This window comes from Talpa europaea (assembly GCF_964194135.1).
Source record: "Talpa europaea genome assembly, chromosome: 6".
In the NCBI taxonomy this organism is placed as follows: domain Eukaryota; kingdom Metazoa; phylum Chordata; class Mammalia; order Eulipotyphla; family Talpidae; genus Talpa; species Talpa europaea.
The window spans coordinates 11,955,881-11,975,920 of record NC_140072.1 but is presented as its reverse complement, the minus strand read 5'-3'; positions in this window follow the sequence as shown (position 1 = coordinate 11,975,920).

The window sequence follows — 20,040 nt, the reverse complement described above, 5'->3', positions numbered from 1 at the left end:
GCTCTGACCCCCAGACAGAGACTCTGGCAGCCTCGTGCCATGTGCAGCCAGCGCCCCAGCCCCACTTTGTCTGAACCCCCAGCTAAGGTCATGCAATGGACTGTCCCTCTCCTCACGACCTCATGCTTTTCGTTTTCCAAGTGTCCTCACATAATCCCTCTACTGGGTCACCAGGGGGCCCATAAGAGGTAGACAGCGGGGGAGATTGCTGCCGCTATATGATACTAAGGAGCAAACGGAGGCCCAGAGAGGCCGTGCGTCCTGCCTGAGGCCACAAAGCCAACGGGAACCAGAGTCCTCACCTCCTGCTTCCTAATCCAGAGCCCCCTCCCGCCTCCATGTCCCTGCCTTTCCTCTAGTGAAGGCCAAAGGCTCTGGCGAGTGTCACTCTTGTGCCTCTCTGTCTTTTACAAACGTCAGATGAACACCTACTACGTGTCAAGTCCAGCACTGAGACACCCAGCTCTAGGCCTCCATGGAGTTCTGACCCCACCTGGGAAGGAAATGGAAGGTGTGTGAGTTGCCCTTCCTCCCACCCAGCATGGCTCAAGAGGCCTCAAGGGTCAGGCCAGGCGGTCCCACCCGCTCAGACTCGTGCAGGAACAGGGAATGGACAGGCTCCCGGGCAGCCTGGAGAGCTCTCCACTCACTCCGCGAGTCCTCGTGTCCAGCCACTCAGAGGCTCATTAATTACAGCTGCCGATACATATTTTACTCTTACTTGTAAGTGAGCTGGCTGCTGAAAGAATGGGGGAGATTTAAACCTCATTCACAGAGCTGGAGCCGCCTGGCTAAGACAGACGCAGCCTAGCAACCCTCTCGGGCCCTTCTTTTGATTTGTAGCAACTCATTTAGATAAAAGCCTCTGGTTCGTAAGGCAGCACCAACAACAAAAATCATTAAAAGCATATTTTACAAAGTAACCTAGTAACAGCGCAGGAGTGACAATTAACCTGGCCCCCCTTCTTCAGGTACACAGGCAGGTGCTGGAGGACGGCATGACAGCCAGGCACAGAGAGGGTGGGCCCAGGTCCCTTCTCAGCTCAGCGCTTGCAGATGTGTGCGTGGCAGTCCCCGCAGCCAGCGCGAGCCTCGCCCTCCCATCAGCGCAGAGAGGAGGCATCCTACCTCTCCATCCCAGAATAAACAGTGCGATTATTTATTTAGCACCAGTTCGAGGCTTTCTAAAATGCATTCAAAGTGCTCTGGCATCTTACTAGGCACACACCAAGAGGCAGCTACTGACTTTGTGAATTGGGAAAAGTGAATCTGATCCCGTACCAGCTAGGCAAACTCACCTCCTGGGACCTCCACCTGAACACACATACATGCACATGCAGGTTGTACACACACATGTACTGCACATGCATCACACACATGCACACATGCAGGTTTCTGCTCCACGCAGACTGATCTGCTCCCCCTAATCTACCCTGTATGTTTGCATCCCACCCCCTCCGGATACCCAACCTGCTAAGCCTCAGTCCCCTCCTGGAAGAACCTCTCCTATCCCTACCCATCCGCTGACCATGCGCTTCCAGGCCACCAACCCATAGGAATTTTCTCTCCTCTGATTTCTGGACACTGTTGCACACGCCCCCTACACCTGTCGGCTCTTCTTGGGTCACATGTGGTGCTGTCCCTGTTCAGAGTGCTGGGGTCTTGTGCCCCAACCACTGTGAGTTTGCTGGGCTCGGGAGAGCAGTGCTGCAGAGATGAATACATTAAAACCCCAAAAAGGAGCTGATGCCAGGAAATCAGGCACACGGTGCCCAGCTGTGCTCCCAGCCCTGTGCTCCCAGCCCTATGCTTCTCTTTTCTCACTGAGCCCTCCCACAGGAGGTCTGCTCTGCCTTGCGAGATAGCTGGGGCCCCCAAAACAAGGGGCTGTCTCAGTCATTGGGGCCCTCCCCAAGTCCGGCAGGAAGAAGGCTCTCGAACGTTTTTTGGGGTGAGTGACTGGTGTGGGTGCATCAATCAGAAGCACCTCGTTTAACCCAAACCACCTGTGTGCTCAGGGGCCAGCCAGACCTGTCAGGGCAGCGCATGGTGAGGGCACAGAGCCCACCCTTCAGACCTCTGCTCCCAGGGACACAGAGCACCCCAGACCAGGCCTCTCCTTTCTGCCTGTCCTAAGCACAGCCCACGGTCCATGAGGGCAATAGGACTCTCCAGCTGGCTGGACACACTCAGACCATGTTCAGAAAGGTGTTCCCTATTCAAAGGGCACTCACAGCATGCGTTCACCCGCGCGTTCAGAAACAAGCAGCGCGGGGAGTGTTGGAAAGCACAGAGAGCCAGGCGGCCGGGTCCAAATCCCAGCCCAGTCCCTATTGGAAGTTACAGTAACATGTGATTTCTAGCACGTTATCGGACCTCCCCATGCCTCAGTTTTTTCATCTGCAAAATAGTGATTATAATAACACCCACCTCATATGGCAGTTCTAAAGCCTAGCTGAGTTAACTGTAACACAGCTGTTAGAATAGTGGAGGCGATGTCGTCCTATACTTAGCTTCATTATTATTATCCTTAGGGACCAGAACCCCAGTTGGTCACACACTTAATCCCCACTCCCTTCGGGACCACACGTACCTTTCAAGGCAGGTGTAGATTTGCACCCACCTCCTGCCCTCCGCTAGGCGCGTCCTCCACAGCGCTGGCCGCTGGGCGCATCCCATCAGCGGGGGCTTCTGTTCCCACGGGCCAGCCACCCTGCCTGCCCGGGGTCCCAGACGGCCGCCAGGCTACATCCTGATGTTCTATGGCCAAGGATCTGTGGGCCCTTATTACTCACTTCTGCTGGGGACTCTCCCAGCACCTGCCCCATGTCATTTGCTGTGCACCCCTTCACCCCTGAAAGGGGCCTGGACTCCTGCTCCACTCACAACCACCCAGCAACCTAAACCTGGTCAGCGGACAGTGGCCATCAGAGACGCTGGGTGCGTCCAGTTGGGGCTGTCACCGGCTGGTTCTGGGAGCAGAGAATGTCCTGGAGGGGATCTGCCTCTTCATCTGGATCACGAGGGGCCTGGATTTACAGCTGACCCCCAAGGCCCACCCGGCCCTGTCGCTAGGAGTGATGTGCCCCAAGGGGTCTTCTGGGACCCACCAGTTAGCACAGTGGCTTCAGAAGGCATGTCAGCATGTCCTTGGGGCATCTGTCATTAACAATGATGAAGTCATTATCTGGTAAATAATTCATGACCCAAGAGATGGGCTAAGCTGCCAATAAACAATAATCCATTTAGAACAAGGCTGGGCGCAGGCGAGGTGCAGAACAACCTCCTTGAGCAGGGCCCTCCTTGCCCTGTGTCAGGGCCGCCCTGCTGAGCCCAGGTGGGGCTTGGTCTCTGGAATGACAAGGATGGATCTGATGTGGACCCAGTGCCAGGGCTTTGCTAAGTGACTTGCTCCTCCACGCAACCCTGTGGAAGTGGGCGCTGCGCTGTTCCCATTCCTGCGGCCTGCGCTGCAGTTCAGAGAGATTAAACAACCCGCCCAAGGTATGACCAAAGATCAGAAAGTTTAGGGTCTGGGGTTCAGGTGGGAGTGACCTGAGAATTGTCACTCCTACTCCCTCCTGCCATGATCTTTAACTCAGCCCCACTCTGTTTCCACGTGCCCTAGGCTCAAGTGCCACAGAGACATTTGAGGCTTGGCCATTTTGGGTGTGAGCACAATCAGCTAGCCTGCATGCCAGCTACCCACCTTCATTCCAGGCCTGGCTCTGCCCTTTGAGCAGCAGCGCGTGGTGTGAGGGTGGACAACTCAGCCCCAGGCCCGCCTGCTTCTGCAGGCACATTCCTGGCCTGCCGGGTGGGCGTGAGCGCAATCTTGCAGATTCTTTTCATAAAATTTCTGCTCTCACAAGGTAGGCGACGTCTCCCCCTGCCAACCCCAGCTGTTTTGTCTCGATAATTTAGGTTGGCGAATCCTGAGTCAGAATTGTAGGCCAGATCTCTATAGATTTAATTGAAGGGAAAAATCACACGACTATGCAAAGCTACATAGGCAAAAATGTTTGTTCTGGTGTTGTTTGTGCAAGTGAAATAGTAAAAATATGCTAAATGTCCTTCATTAGGTCACTGGTTAAGTAAATTTTATAGATTATTGTAACCATAGGACATAAAGCTTCTAAGAATGCTACAGATGTGCATTCACTCACCTAAAAAGATACCTGGATACACTGTGAAGTCAGAATAAGACATAACCAAGCAGTATGTGTGTTCCTAGTGTGTGTGTGTGTGTATGTGTTCATAGTGTGTGTGTGTATGTGTGTGTGTGTACCTCTATGTGCACAGGAAAAAACCTGGAAGGAGACTAAAATGCTCACTGCTCACGGTTATATAATTTAATTTGCTATTTAAAATTTTTTTTTACAATAAACAAGTCATAATTTAATGACATTTAATCATAGTATTCCACTAACTAAAAAGTTAAAGTCCCGAAAACATTCAGAGTTTTTGAGGATAAAGGTCACCCTGTTGCTGGTGGCTCCCAGGTCCAACCTGGGGAACCTGGGAGAAGTCATAGCAATGCTTATAGGAACATGAGGAGGGTGAGGCTTAGGTAGGCTATGGGCACCGGTCAAGGGTACAAAGAAGGGCCAGCTGAATTTTCCTTATTCCCCGAAGAACACTGTGGCAGAGCAGAGCTGGCTGTGTCCAGCCTGATGCCGCTCTTATTTCCAGGTGAGCTGATCAGAGGCCTACCTTGCACCGTCCGTCTCTGGCCAGCTCAGGATTAGTCCCCAGGATGCAAAGCCCTCGATGGCCACCAACACTCAGCGCAGGGACAGCATCACCGGGAGGCCAGCCAGTCTAGAAAGAGAGGGGAGAGGATGGGGTAGGGAAAAGTTAATCACCTTTGTAAAAACATCTCTGAAATTGCAGCATCATGGCACCCACTCTGAGCGGAAGCTTGTCTCCACCTTGGATCTCTGATTACGACTGGCCCGAACTGTGCCAGGGAGCCCCGAGATAAGGGTGGCCAGGTAGGCGGCAGAGAAGACCATGGGGCAGACACTAGCTCCCCACCACCCTTCAAACACAAAGCCCTAGGCCCCACGGTGGCCACGAGCAGGGGATGAGGGAGACCACAGTGGCACCCCCTTCTAGCTCAGCCAGACCATGGAAGTCCAGAGATGGGGACAAAAAAGAAATTTAAGTCTTTAATCTAATGTCGAAAAGAAAAAAGGACACGAACTCTAGAATTACAAAAACAAACCATTACTTCTTTCAGACAATGGGCAGGAAGACCTTGAGGAGGCAAGGAATGGTTCTCTGGAGAAAATTTTAAAAAAATATATAGATTTAATACCTAGCGGAAAGAGGCCATCTATCATGGGGAGGTAGGGCTCTTCCTCGCTCCCTCTTCCAAACGTAATCTATGTGAGCGCCACCCCCTCGACGGGCACGGCAGCCCCCGCTGAAAAACGCACGGTTGTCATTACCTGAGAATCAATATATTTTTCTAAACGGAATATATCATTATCAATTGATTTTCCTTTTTCCTCTTAGCACTCCAGAGTCCCGCATAGCGGGGAAAGCTTTAATGTGATATGAAGGATTTGGACAGGTAAATAAGTTCTGGTAAACGAATTCCACCTTAAGACGAGCTCCTCTCCCACATGGCAACGGGGCTTTCTCAGAACCTCTCAAGACAACCTTTCTCAGCTGCCACTGACAGAGACACACGTGAGTCATATCAAATAGCCATTTTAAAGCGGAAGGTGGCAAAAATATTATTTTTCCCAAGGATAGAGTGTTCCCTTTACGATGAAGAAACAACCTCTGCGGGGAAGCAAAGTAAGCCAAGGTCGCCATTTAATTTTGACACAGAGCCAAAGTCGTGAGTACACTTCCTCTGCTGAGCCTGTGTGAGGCACACAGATACATCGATCTCCTTGGCCACTGAGTATTGACAGTACTAGTGATAATAAACGATCGATGTAGTGTTTCTGGGAAAGATCCTTGGCAGATATATGCCGGTGAAGAGAGCGATGTGGGTCTCTCAACAGTGAGACCATTTTTAGATCCTGGAGAATTTCATCCATCCATCCATCCATCCATTCATCCATCCATCCATCCACTATTTATTGAGTGCCTTCTTTTTTAATTTTAAAAAAGATTTATTTATTTATTTATGCATACAAGAACCAGAGGTGTGGGGGTGGTGAGAGGATTCACCAGAGACAGAGTGGGGAACAGGCAGATTGACTGAAACATACTACTGAGGGGAGCAGCGGGCGAGTCAGCAGCGGTCTGCTGCACCATGTGGGTAGCTCCCTGGCTGGGGATCGAACTCGTGCTGTAGTGGCTGTGGATAGCTTCATAGGTTGCATCTTAACCTCTTGCGCCACCAGGGAGACCCTTATTGAGTGCCTTCCCTGTGTCAGGCACTGGGAATACATGAATTTGAACAAAACAGAAAAAAATAAATCCTGCCCTCAGGGAGCTCATATTGTTGTAGTGGGTGACAACCTGGAATAAATAATCTTAAGAGATAAAAACCAATTCTACCATGTATTAGAAGATAGTCCATGCTGCTTATTAGAGACAAAGCAGAGGAGTTTGGGGATCGTGCAGTTTAAAGAGAGTGGTGAGGGGAAACCTCCTGAGATGACATCGGAAAACACAAGAAGGTGGCGAGTTACAGGAACATTCCAGGCTGAGCAAAGAGCATAGTGGGCATAGTGGGCATGGTTGTTGAGTCCAGGGTCAGCAAGGAGCTTCCAGCTGCTGACAAGGGCGACAGCAGTTGGAGATTAGGCTAGAGATGTGAGGATCCAGATGGTGAGGGGCTTGGAGGCAGCTGTAAAGGCTACGAATCGAGAGCCCCAAGATCTGGGGCTGCCGAGGGAGCGCTCACCCTCGGGACCAGACTCTCAGAGCCAGTGTCAGGCGGCTGCTTCCCTTCTCTTCAGCCCAGGCACTCAGATCTCTGGGTTGTGCCCCATGAATATGCTGACACAGCCAGGCAGGAGCCCCGAGGGGCCTGGGGAGGGAGGTGGCTCACCTCCAGGACAGTCGGGTTCTGATTTCCTCTGATCACAGTGGCCTTGTCTTTCCAGCTTTGTGGCCCCTAGAAACCACTTCTAGAGGTGACGACGGAAACAAGTTCTCAACAAAAGCAACCACACACAAACCCAAGTCTTGGGGACTTCATTCCCGCATGTGCCTATAAGATCTCCACAAGCACTGATATGTTAGCAGCACAGGCTGTGCTGGGGACCTCCCGGTGGCCACTGTGGGTCTTGCTTTCCACCCTGTTCTGTGCCTTGGGAGGTTCACCTGACCTGGCTGGAGGGTATTGCTTGAGCTCCGAGACCCTGTGACTTCCATAGACATCAGCAGGAGACTGGGGATGGGGTGGGTCGGGAGTTTATTCCTTTCTTTCATGTGCTGCCTGTGCCCCTCCACTGAAGGTCTGGTTCTGGTTGGGAGTGGGGGGTGGTCACACAGCTCTGTCTCTGGGCTCCTTAGGTTTAGAGACAATAACCCCACACCTGTAGGAGCCCCGGGGTATCTTGTGTGATGTCTTCACACTGTGCCTGTGCTGTTGTGAATAGCCCTTTCTGTAGATGTTCTTCAAGGTAGACAGGTAGGGTCCTGTCTAGACCCTAATGGATACATTCTCAGGAGGGTCTGCAGGACTGGCATCAGACAGAATTAGGGTTCTAACACTATTCCTTAGTTTGGCAACACCAGGTAAGTTACCTAGTTCCTTTGAAACTCCCTTTCCCATTTTTAATACCAGAGAAATTTGATACCTAATTATCACTCACCCTCTCCCTAGCAGCCTGGCTCCCATCTCAGCCTGGCTCTCGCCCCTCAAAGACCTGGGCAAGCAGCACCTCAGGGCATCTTTGCCCACCCCCACCCAAGACCTCTTCCCTGGAGGGGTTTCTGACTATTCTCAGCTCACATTTGGGATTAGTTTTATTGTCTCCCCATGAGTTTATTTATTTTCTTGCTCTTCTGTCTTCCACCCAGTCTTGACTCCTAGTCAAATCCAGAGCATCCTGGAGGACAGACATGATCCTACTGTTTGACTCTACGGCCCCCAGCAGCCGGCACATGATGTGCATGAGGCTCTCCCTTCCTTGTCTTTTCTTTGTATACGCCACATTCATGCACCTAAACAGTTTAATGAGGTGCATTAACTCTTCTAATGAGGTACATGGCATTTAAACTGATTTTTAAATAGATCACTAGAAACTAATTTCTAGTAATAATTTTGTCCCCCAGTTCGCATTGTACGACTTTAAGTTTCCAAAGATTCTGGCCTGAGAAAATGAAGCTGAGTGAAGAGTGAATCAAAAACCCCAGGGAGATAGGTATGGTTTTCCATCTCGAGGTAAAAAGAAGGTGCTGCCTCTGGACTTGACTTCTGATATCCCTAGGCAAATGGGCCTGTTCTCTTCTATTCACTTCAGCCTCGAAGGATACCCTCTAATCTTAAAGAAAACAAAATTTAAAAGCAAAAGGAAGACCATAGGAAATAAATAAGCCAACACCTATAAAACAGGTCTTACATCCTTTCCTTGTTTGACAGGGCATAAGACCAGTACGAAAACAAGGTGCTTCAATGGGCTGCTTGGGTTCAACAGCTGCTTAAATTCTGGGAGATCTTGAAAATTAAGCTTAAAGACATTTTCGAGGTCATTCCTAACTCTAAGTCTATAAATAACATGGTACCTGGCATGAACTAAATTGATAGCCAAGAGAATTATAAACAAGGACCCTAGGATTTTTTTTTTTTTTTTTACTTCTCTATAAAAGATACAGTGTGGAGGGCGGGAGGAAACTGTCTTAAGAGAGACGAAACCAATTAAGGAGTCTCTAGCTTGATGCAGGATCAGAGAGCGGACCTGCCTGGGTCTTGACCGGGCACCCAATTATGGCTCCAGCACCGAGACGCTCACCACACTCAGCCAACCAGGAAACAAAGATTCTTTCTTCCTTGGGAGGGAAAAACAAAGGCACCAGAGACTGTACCCTAGTGAGAAAACCAGCTCTCTGCTTTTTTGTCGGCCCAGACTGAGGACCCCATGGCACCTGGCATGGGCTTGGAGGTTTGCTCTGACTGGATCCAGCAAAAGGAACTCTCATTCATATTCTTTTAAGAAGAGAGAAAAATAGACCGTTCATTAAAAATATCAACCATGGGTTCACCAAAGCCTGCAGGCATCTTGCCAACACAAAAATAAACACTTTCAGATGGTTTATCCATCAGGTTAGTGACAGTTCATGGGCAGAGGGTCCGGAAGGCTCTGCTTTCAAGAGGGAGAGAATGAAGATGCAAAGATGAGAATGTAACGAGAGACCTCCCAGCACAACGCACAAGTTTCCTCCTCTTCCTTTACGGAGCCAGAATTGGCTGCTGAGATCCATTACTTGTTCTTGATGCTGGGACGCTCTGCCTGGCAAGTTTTCGTGTGGGTCTGTGTTCTTCAAAGAGACGTAGGTCTCCTACGTCTCCTTGCGCATGAGATGCCTTCACAAAACTTCCATCATGTTCGAAGTTCACAAAGCCTAACACATTCACATTTCCTCATTTACCTTTTCTGACAAAAGTTTGCGTTGATTATTATTCTTCCCATTTTATAGTCGAAGAAACTGAGGCTCATGGAAATTACACTAGTCCAAAGTCATACAACCAGTTGAGCTTCTGACCTGGAATTCTAGATTTTGTTTCTCCATCCCGTTTCTTTGTCCCGAATTATCAGGCCTCCCTGTGCCCTGGGCTCCATGGATGAGAAGAAAGCTGTCTTGTGTTCACACTGCTGTCAGCTACCCTGGGCTGAGGAAAAGCACAAGAGCTAGCCCAATCCTCATTCCAGTCAGTCCTGAGCCCGAACCAACCCCATGGCCCAGCTGGCTGCTTCCAACCATCTCCTTTTCACACAGCACATCCCTCAGCAATTAAGTCAACTAGGACTCGCCTAGCTCAGCGCCACCTCCCAGTCTGCCACGGGACCCCCAGTCTGGTCAGCTAACAGATGCCGGCACCAGGACAAGACAGACAGGGCCTTCTCTCTCTGAAGACTATGGGGAAGGGGACTGGTGACACCTCAGACGCCGCAGCCTGATCTGAGGGGACACGTAAGGCACCTGGCACGTAGTAGGTGCTCAGCATAGCGCTGTCTAAGAAGGAATGTGCCTACAACAATCAACTCATTTTCTGCCATTTTACTTGGAACATCTGGACATTCACACTGCAGTTTCATGACTGGAATACAAACCTCTGTGTGTGTGTGTGTGTGTGTGTGTAGTGGGGGGGATCAGACACTGCTTCCAGATTTCATTCTTATAAACAGGCCTGCATCCTTCCTTTAAATTGCAATAATTCCTTCCCAGATGTTGCTTCTCCTTCAGACCCATAAATTTAAGCTTTTCGTGATGACACGCCGCAGCGCTGGGCTGGGGGCTCTCTGGAGTGCTGCCGCATCTTCCCTCGCTCATTAGACGGTGGCGCGAGCCTGCGAGAGGCAGGGCTGGTGCTCACAGGGTGCACTCTGGGACAGGAAGGCCAGCTGCCCATGCCGCAGGGTGGCGAGGAGGCTATGGGCGCCCCTCTCCACCCTGGAGACGCACACTGCACCTGTAGACTCTATTCCAGAACTTCCAGGTCTTCCCGGGGGGCATTGATGGAGGAGGCCACCCTCCAGCCACCCTGTGGGTCTTGGGGCGCGGCCTGCTTGAAACTGCCTCCTCTCTTGGCTCTTTCTGACACCCCTGCGGTCAGGATATAGCATTTAAACAGGACTCATCCAGGGTTGTGGGGAGCAAGACAGAATGGCAGGCCGGGGTGGGAGGGTGGTGAGGAAAGAGGCAGCATATGGCAGGCAAGCAGGCTCCGAGGTGACCACATTGGAAGTCACACCTAGGCAAGAGCCCCCTCAAGTCTGGACCCCACAGACTGGACCCCACAGCTGAGCCCTGAGAGAACAGGCCTTCCCTCTTCCTTCTGCCTTCCCAGGTCCAGTCTCTCCTCGGAGGCCTGTGTCTTTCCTGATGGACCCAGGAGCCATCTGACCTGCACCCTCAGCACGCAGGAGCCAAGCACACCTGTTCTCTATCTGGGCCAATGCTGAAAGTGTATGTGTGTGCACGCACGTGTGTGTGGTGGTTTCACAGATGTGAGGACAGAGAGGGAGCCACCAAACAAGTTGGCTGGATCCAGTGTGTTACCACTCCCTGGGCCACGGGCTGTCCGCCAGGGTCTGGAAGGAGCAGATCTGGCTCCTCCGCAGCTGGAGTGCAGGTCTCTCTGCGTCCTCTGCACCTGTGGGCTTTGCCTTCTCGACAGCTTCAAGAAAAGTCACTTCACAGAGTAAAGCAAGGAGGGACTTTTAGAGTCAGTGGGTTTGGGGGTCTCTTCACACAGACACTGAGGGGGTCTGGGAAGTCCTTTTGCCAGGTCTGAATCCTGGAGACCCACTCCAGGCAGATTCATTTTGTATTTCCATCTTCATCCCTGACACTGGCCTCAGGGGTGGCTCAGTTGGGGCGTGATCTGTGGTGGAGACCTGGGTGTGTCACTGCTATCATGTCATGGCCTCTCCTCATGCCCAGCCCTACCTCAAGTTCTCATCTGTAGGGCAGGGGTGCTATCACGAGGCCTCCACAGCGGTTCTGAGTTACAGGTTTGTACATAAGAAAGGCCCTTCGCACAGCCCACGCAGCCATTCTCCTGACCACGCCTAATAATGAAGTCTCCAGTGTTGTGGGGAGGGTTGGGAACAGCACTAGAAGTTACCCTCTCTGGTCAGCTCCCCCCTGCAGGAAAGAATAGCCTCTCCTGCACCCACCCACTATCCACCCCCTAGCAACTGGCAAAATCCAGGCCTGAGAGTGGATGCTGTGTGGCTTTTCTTGCCTCCTTCCCCTCCTCTGCGAGGGCCAGCAGCTAAAAACCCCTTCCTGGCCCCCCATGGGCCTGAGAGGCATTTGCTTCCTCACCCAGTAAAAAGCTGTTTTGTTTGAACAGATCTGAGGTTGTTTCAATACTCTCAGAGAAAAAAAAATTGTGAAAGAAAAGCCTTTGGAGATTACAGTACTTTTTATACAGATATGATGAGTTATCCATTTAAAAATAAACCACAGACAGGCATGTTTCTCTGTACCCAGGCAGAAAGCAGTCATTACCAGGAATTTCTGTTAAGTTCTCTGCTTTTCTTGGCCAATATAGAAGCAGCCCGGGAACTGAAAATAGAATTAGAGGCTAATTCTGTTTTCCTGATCTCTACCAACGTGCTCGGGCAGGGGGCTTGATGGCACCACGGCTTCTCGTACCATCTGAAAAAACACGAACCATTCATCGCTCACCAAGCTCATGGCACTTCTGCAAACGGAAGCAGCAGCCCGGGAGTCGGGCCAGAGCTCAGAGCAGTCAATACAAACACCCCAAATCACGGAGCACCGCGAGGCCTGGCTTCCAGTGCAGATATGGGCAGAGGACCAAAGGCAAGAGAGGAGGCCTGGCAAGTTCAAGGTCACAGGGCCCATCAGCAGGAGAGCCCAGAGGACTCTTCTAACCATGCTGCTATCCTTTCTTTCACCCGGTCATCTTTCCACAGTTTAACTGTAACCGAATATTCCAGGAAATTCCCCCGGAAAGGTTAAAGGACTCATGGCAACCCAGCCTTCCGCCCTGCACAAAGTCCACCGTTCACTCTCCTCTCCAGCAAGCATTAAATCAAATATTCCTGGCTGCATTACTTTTCAAGCTCGATGTTTCTAAATCCAAAGACATCTATAAATAATACATACTCATTTATATGTACATTTAAAAGATAAAAAAAAAGCCATAACAAAGATACCTGTAGATTCTTCTGAATACTAATGGCCAACTTAGAACACAGGGAAGCAAGGGCTAAGGAACACAGGTAGCCACTCTCAGGGAATCCCCCCCACTCCATCTCGGGCCACACCCAGGAGGGCGGCAGGCTCCATTCTGAACCCACTCCATTCACTGCTTCTCTCCCACGGTCACATTTAGCCATCTGCTTCTTCTTTTCTATGTGGGACTGTGTATTTTTTTCCTCTTCAGTTTTATATGAAACATTTAGCAATGAAGTAGCAAATAAAAATACTACATATCATCTAGAATTCATATAAAATTGTAGTTGGCTTTAACGCATCTAAAGGTTGATAAAGAGAAACACATAGATGCTTCTTAAAGGCTTGTTTATATTTTATTACACATTGCACACATCTCACTCCATTGAGAAAATTTAGAAGTTGATGTGGTTCTTTCTGACACCAGCCAGCATGGCAAAGATTGCAGCATCTACAGGAGGCTTTTCCTCTGGAACACAATGCACGCGCCTTGCAATTACCCAGCAGACATAAATGGTGCGCAGAAGCCATCAGCACTCACGTTAGTCTTTGGAAAGAGGGGCTTTGTGCTTTTTTTTTTCAACCCCACAGGGTGCATTCTTGGCGCTGTCTAGTTACCCCATCCTCTGTGCTGCTGGGCGGTGGATCCAAACGGAGGATGTGACCAGGGCACCCTCACCTCATCTCTCCGACAGATGTAGGTCAGCTGGAAGCCATCGAGGCTGGCATTACCCACCACATACCCAGAGGCAGAAGTAGGGGAAGTCACGAGGCTGTGAGTGGCGAGGGCAAAGCTAATGACACCAGTGGGACTGCAGGTGAGAGGAGAGGAGGCCCTTCCCATTTTGAGGGCAGGAAGATTGGTGTCAGTGCTCCCTGTAGGTCCTGGAGGAGGAGCCAGTTGAAAGATCAACCTGGAGACAGGCTTCCAGAACAGCAAGCCTCTTAGTCTGGGTTCCCCTCCAAAGTAGACCCTGAAACACTGACTTGGACGGGATGCAAATATTTCCTTTTGGGCGTGGGGGAGGGAGCAGTGGTGATTGACCCAGGTGAGTACTGCGAGGGAGTAGAGGTGTGAACTGGGACAGGAGAAGCCAGTCAAGGGTGCGGTAACCAGTGTGATGGCCCTGAAGGCAACTGGCTCATTCTTGCTGGGGACACTCAGAAGAGACCACATCTTAGAGCTGCCCGGCTCAGAGACTAGTAAAGAAGTTGAGGTCTTTATTCATCACCGCCCACTTTTCACTGATTGATGGGTGCTTTTGAAGGATCAATCCCTCCCAAGACTCCAGCTGTCCCTGTGGGTGTGGGTGGACAGGGCACCTACACACAGAAGCAGGAATGGGGACTGTTCGCAGGCTGGGGGACGGGCGGGCCCTGGCAGCCATGGGGGCAGGTAATGGAGGTAAGCTCATCGCACCTGAATACCGCCGGGAGCTGCAGTTTCAGCACCTATTCAGATGCCCCAGCCTCCTGTACCCTACTCTTCCGCATGAGGGGAGACACACATGCTGCCTGCCACACAGTAGGAGACCTTGACTTTGCTGGTTCCCACAGTACATGCCATGTCAAATGTGACTATAATGGGATCATCTGCTGTCTGTCGGCCGTGCAGCAGCCATGTATGAAAAATAACATTGAGGAGCAAATTAAGTGATTTGTCTGCAAGCAGCCTATTTAGATGAGGGAGGGCTTCTGTTGACAAATCTATTAAAATCATACATGAATTATCTAAGGGCACATACATACACGTTCTGAATGAGGACATTGATGGTGGGTATTTTAAATACAACTTGGATTAAAGCATCTTGTCTCACTTGAATGGGGTCATATTAATTAAGACCAGAGGTGAGAAAAATAAATTATACCCATCACCTTCTTCACTAAAAAAAAATCTGGAATTTTCACTTCCAGGGGGGTGATGCCATAAAAACGGAGATTTTTGGTTGTAGTTGAGAACTGCCCACAAAAATGGCTATAGGGTGGAAGGACTCAGATGAGCCCTAAGGTACCCTCAGATGAGAAGGGGAGAGTTGGGAGGCAGGGGCCTCTCGTGTCAAGTGAGGCTCGTTCGGATGAGGGCTTCAAGCAAGGGCTTTATTTGGAGAGTGATCCCAAGAGCTCAGGCCGGTGAGTGGGGAAAGAGACAGGTAAGTAAGGAGTCAACACAGGTTCCGCTAAGTGAGCAGGTCGCCACCCAGGTACCCGGGATCCTGCTGGGGACCCCTGGGGACAGGCCGAGGATGGCTCAGGTGTCCATTTGAGTGTGAGGAGGTAGAGTATTTTCTACCGACTCCCATTTCTCCTGCACTGAGAGCTGAGGTCAGGCAATGCCCTTCCTGCACGCAAGGCCTGCTGCTCCAGGGGCCCAAAAAGCTCTGGGGGTGCTGGTCTGGGGAGGACTCTTGGGAAATGTACCCCCAACATGAGCAAACAGACTGTGCTGGAGACTCATAACCTCTGATCATTTTGATGGAATTCATTTTGCTGCTTTCAAAAGTCTAACAAAAACAGACTTTCCCCCACCCCCATATAATCACTGAATAATATTATAATCATTTTGCAGGGAAATTGCATTATTTCCCTGATGGAAGCATAGGCTTGGAACCTCTCAGGGCTTCACCTGCTACATTACTTTTCAAAGTATGAAGTAGCAGGTTCCAATTATTTGAAAAAAAAAAATTAAAACAGTCACAGCACAATACAGAGTGTGATCCAGACGGAGAGAATACACATTTCCAGGACGGGCACCTTGATTAGTGGCTATGACTGTTAAACACATTTCAGGTAATACAGTGATAATGGACATTAATAGTAGCAATAGTGCTGAAGTGCCGGAACAGAATCATTTCTGATTATATTACTATTTCCTTTTGTGGAGCACAGTGCATATTTCCAAATGATTCTGTGCTCATTAAACTATACAAAAGCCCAGCGGCGGGTCAGAAGAAAGGTGGCCAGAAGAGACTTGCATATTCTGGTGTTTGAAAAGTGGGGCCAGATGGTGGCCAGACCCCAGGCAAGGGTAGGGGGGTGGCACAGCAGGCCCAGCTCTGTCCTCTGGGGCCAGGAGTGCTCAGCCTATCTTCATGGACGCCAGCCAGAGAGGCGATGGGCGTGCGGAGGGTCTTAAAGCAGAATTTGGTAAATGGAACATGCTTGCCTCTGCCCAGCTTGGTGGGCATCTTCCCCCATGTCTCCCAGGGCCCCTCAGCAAACAGGGTGCTGCCTTCAGCGTATCTAGCAAACTACCCGAGAGATTCTGTGTCAAGAAGACCCACCTTACAGCCCTATGCTCTCCCCCTGAATTTAATGAACATGGGTGTAGACATGATTTTGGGAATGATGACTTCATAATTTTGGTGTGTGGATGTTGCTGTAACTATAACTTCTAAAATTCACTTTAAAATGGAACCTAGCCAGGGTCACTTGGCGCGAGAGATGGTGAATGTCCACCTATAAGGCAAATGAAACAAAAACCAAAGCAAACGCCACCACCTGCTTCACCTTAAAGGGATTGGGAACTGTGATTTGGGGTATCCCAAAGGCAGGGGTAGTCTGCAGACTCAAAAGGACGGTCTCTTGAAAACTTGGATGGAAGTCGGAATCATGGAAAAACCTCAAAGGACTCGGAAAGTTGCTCTGGGATAAAACGCCACATTGGGCAAAAAATACACACACTGGTGTTGAAATGTCACATGGCAGGTTTGAATAATGACTCTTGGATTGTAGAGATGGAAAAAGTAGTATTTTTAAAGTGAACATTTTATATTGTTGGAGATGTATAACAAAGTCGATGAATTTAAACATAAGTAAACGGTTTATTTCATCTATATGCCAAAAATTTCATTATGCAGTTGGCTAAAGTTTTCTTTTTGAAGATCTTTTCTCTGGTATCCCTTTAAAGGTCTCAGGCAGTAAAAAGCAAGTTTGATTTCCCAGGCTAAAATTTGCTGCACTGATGCTGTTCTGGCAAAGGCTTAATTTAATCTACACGCCAAGGCCACTAGGGACACTAGAGGGTGTTGAGTCCCTTCCTTTTGCAGATGGGAAAAAAAAAACGAAGCCCAGAGAGTTCTCTGTCCTACCACAGAATCCTTAAAGGAAAAGTGAAATGTCTCCCACGGGCACGGTGCGCGACAGCCACGGGCCTGGGCCCTGCATCTGTCAGCAGAGATCACTGGGCTGGGAGCTCAGAGGCAACACGCCAACCTGGCAGAACCCGCCTGGGGTTATTCTATGCACTGCCCCATCTGCTTCTTCCCTCCAGATCACAGACCAGTTTGCAGTTCCTAGGCCCTGCCAGAAGTCTGCCACTGCTTAAAGAAATGAAGACACATTTACTTAAAAGCCTACCTCACTATAAAAATGCATCTCTGAGCTTCTCCCCAGTGGGAGGAGCAGAGCTGAGATGGGCCAGGTGGGAGTCACCCTCTGTCCTGCCTCTATGAATCTGCCTCAGCCTGAGCAGCAAAAATCTCTTCTCCCTGGTGGGGCGAGTGCCCTCCGCCTGCACCTTCACTGTCTGCCCTTCCTGCCAGTCCTGGGCCAGGGGCTGATCCATCCCTGGTGATGGGAGCTGGAACCACTGGAAACTGAATCCCTGGAAAGCAGCATTGGCCCCACTGAGGATGTAGCTTTGGGTCCTGAGACTATTTTAAACTTTATTTGTCATGCAAATCACCTCCCCCCTAGCAAAGATAAAGATGAAAGGGTGCATTTGATAGTGGTGCATGTGTCCTGATAGCATTTCATGAGGTTACTGGGGTCCTTTTAAAGGTCTCAGGCAGCAAAAAAGCGAGTTTGATTTCCCAGAAGCTCCCTTCCCTCAAGTGAAAAAGTAACAGCTATATGAGAATTCCTCATCAAGAGGAATTAAATGGGCCATCTCAAGGCCACGCTCCTCAAAGCCACAGGAAGCGCTGAAACATGCGAATGTTCCTTTTGGATGCTCAAGTCTAGTGCCAGAGTCCAGACCCCAAGGGGGAAGCAGAAAGGACCACAGGGGATTTCAGGCTGGACAGTGAGCCCTGGCTCCCCGATTACAAGCGTCTTGACCCTCTGCCTCAGTGTCCTCAACTGTATAATGGGGGTAAGGAAAGCACTTCCCCCATAGGGTTGTTGGGGGATGAGCGAGGTCAATCGATAAAAGTATTCAGGACAGGGACTGACATATAGTGGGTTCTCAATAAATGTCAGTGATTACTGTTTCATCTTGTCTGCCACCAGGCGATCTTTCTAAAGCACAAATCTGGCTTCCTTTAGTGGCTTCCCCTTGAATAGACAATCCCAAATATTTGGCATGGCATCTATGGCCCCAGCCCAGCTCCAGCAACTTCCACCCTCACCTGCCACTCTGTCTGTTAAAAGAAGGGGGCCCGGAGTGTGCGCCCTGCTGCTCCCACCTCCCTGCCTTTCCGGAGGTGTTGCCTCCACCTGTCCTGTCTGCCCGTCATCTTCCGCTTGGCCAGCTCCACTGTGCTTGCCAAAGTTCTCCCCCCTGAGACCCTGCAGTTTCCATATGCGTACATTTATTGCAGCATTTTTCACTCTATTGGCATTTTGGACTGAATAATTCTCCCCGTGTGGGCTGTCCTGTGCATTGTAGGATATTTAGCAGCATTCCTGGCTTCCACCTACTAAATTCCAGAAACGTCCTTTTGTCCTCCACTCCTCAAAGTGTAGCAATCAAAAAAATCTCTAACGCTGCCCATTGTCCCCCAGGGTAGGGAAGGGGACACTATCACCCCGCTAGAGGACACTGTGCCATACTCAACTATAAGCCCCTTGAACACATGGGCTAGAAGTCATTCATTTCTGTATCACTGGAACCTGGTCCAGGACTTGGCAAGTAGTAAGTGCTCAGTAAACACCTGCTGAAGGGAGGAAATAAAATGAATTCAGGTCAACATGTCCCCCAGGGGTGAGATAAGTAAGTTGGATTAAATGATAACTAAATGAATGAGATACAGAGAATTTGGTAAGTAAAGAAAAAACACAGTAGGTTTGTTGAATAAGACCCTCTCATGATTTAACATCTTAAAAGAAGTTTTTCGATTCCCCTATTTCCTTCCAGCTCCCCCTCCACCTTTCCCACTCAGCTCCTTTGCACCCCAGTGAACCACCTTCAAGAGTTGCCTGGGGCTCCTGTCTACCTGCTCACTTCCCGCTCCCTTCTCAGCCCATTGCTCCATCTCAGGTTCTCCCATGATGGTCACCAATGACCTCCATGTTGCTAAATTGATGGAATGTTTCCATTCTTCAACTTGTTTGATGACTGTTCCTTGAAAGAGGGGACAATAATCACAATACTCAATAAAGGACACTGACAGTGGGTGCCCTGACCAGTCAGAATGGTCACTGGGCATGAACAGCCACCTGCTGTGCAGTGTCCAAGCTGAGCACAGCCTTGCTGGAAACACTTTCTTTCCCTTAGCTCCCATGCAATGACCTCCTGGTGTTTTGGTAGCTTTTTTTTGTTGTTGTTGTTGCTCTTTTTCCCTATTCCACTGCTGTTATTTCTCAATTGTGCGATCACCTTCCTCTCTCTGGCTCTGAAATATCAAAGTTCCTTGAGGATTTTTCCCTAGGCCCTCTTCTCTTTTTTTTTAAATCTAGTCTCTCCCCCTAGGTGATGGCATCTGTGCTCAAGGCTTCAATTAACCTCTCCATGCTGATGACCACATACCCCCCAGCGCCTGCCTTTCCTCTGAGGTCCGGGTCACACACCTCAACCGCATGTGGACATCTGTGATGTCTCAGAGGTAACTCCGTCCATCATGCCCCTTCCTCTGACCCACACCAAATTGACAGAGAAACAGGGACTTCTCCAGTGCTTCTGGTCTCAGGAGAGTGGCGTGAGCGCCACTGACCATCTAATCCTACAAACCTGGCACCTAGGAGCCATGCTGCAGGCATTCTCCCTCCCCCTGAATCCCCCTCTCGAAATATCTCTTATCTCCATTGCCTCTCTACTACCTACATGGCCACACTTCTGTCTTGCAACAGTCCTTTTACTCAGTCCCCCTGAATCCTCACCTGTTCTTTTCCAATCTGTTCTCAGGTTGCAGCAAGAGCTTTCCTCACAGTGCAAATATGTTCTTGTGTGTCTCCCGCCCCAAGTCTTTCCCAGGAGACTCAGGTAGACTGGAGTCATGGCCCAAGGCCGTGCATGGCCCGGCACCACCTCCCGCC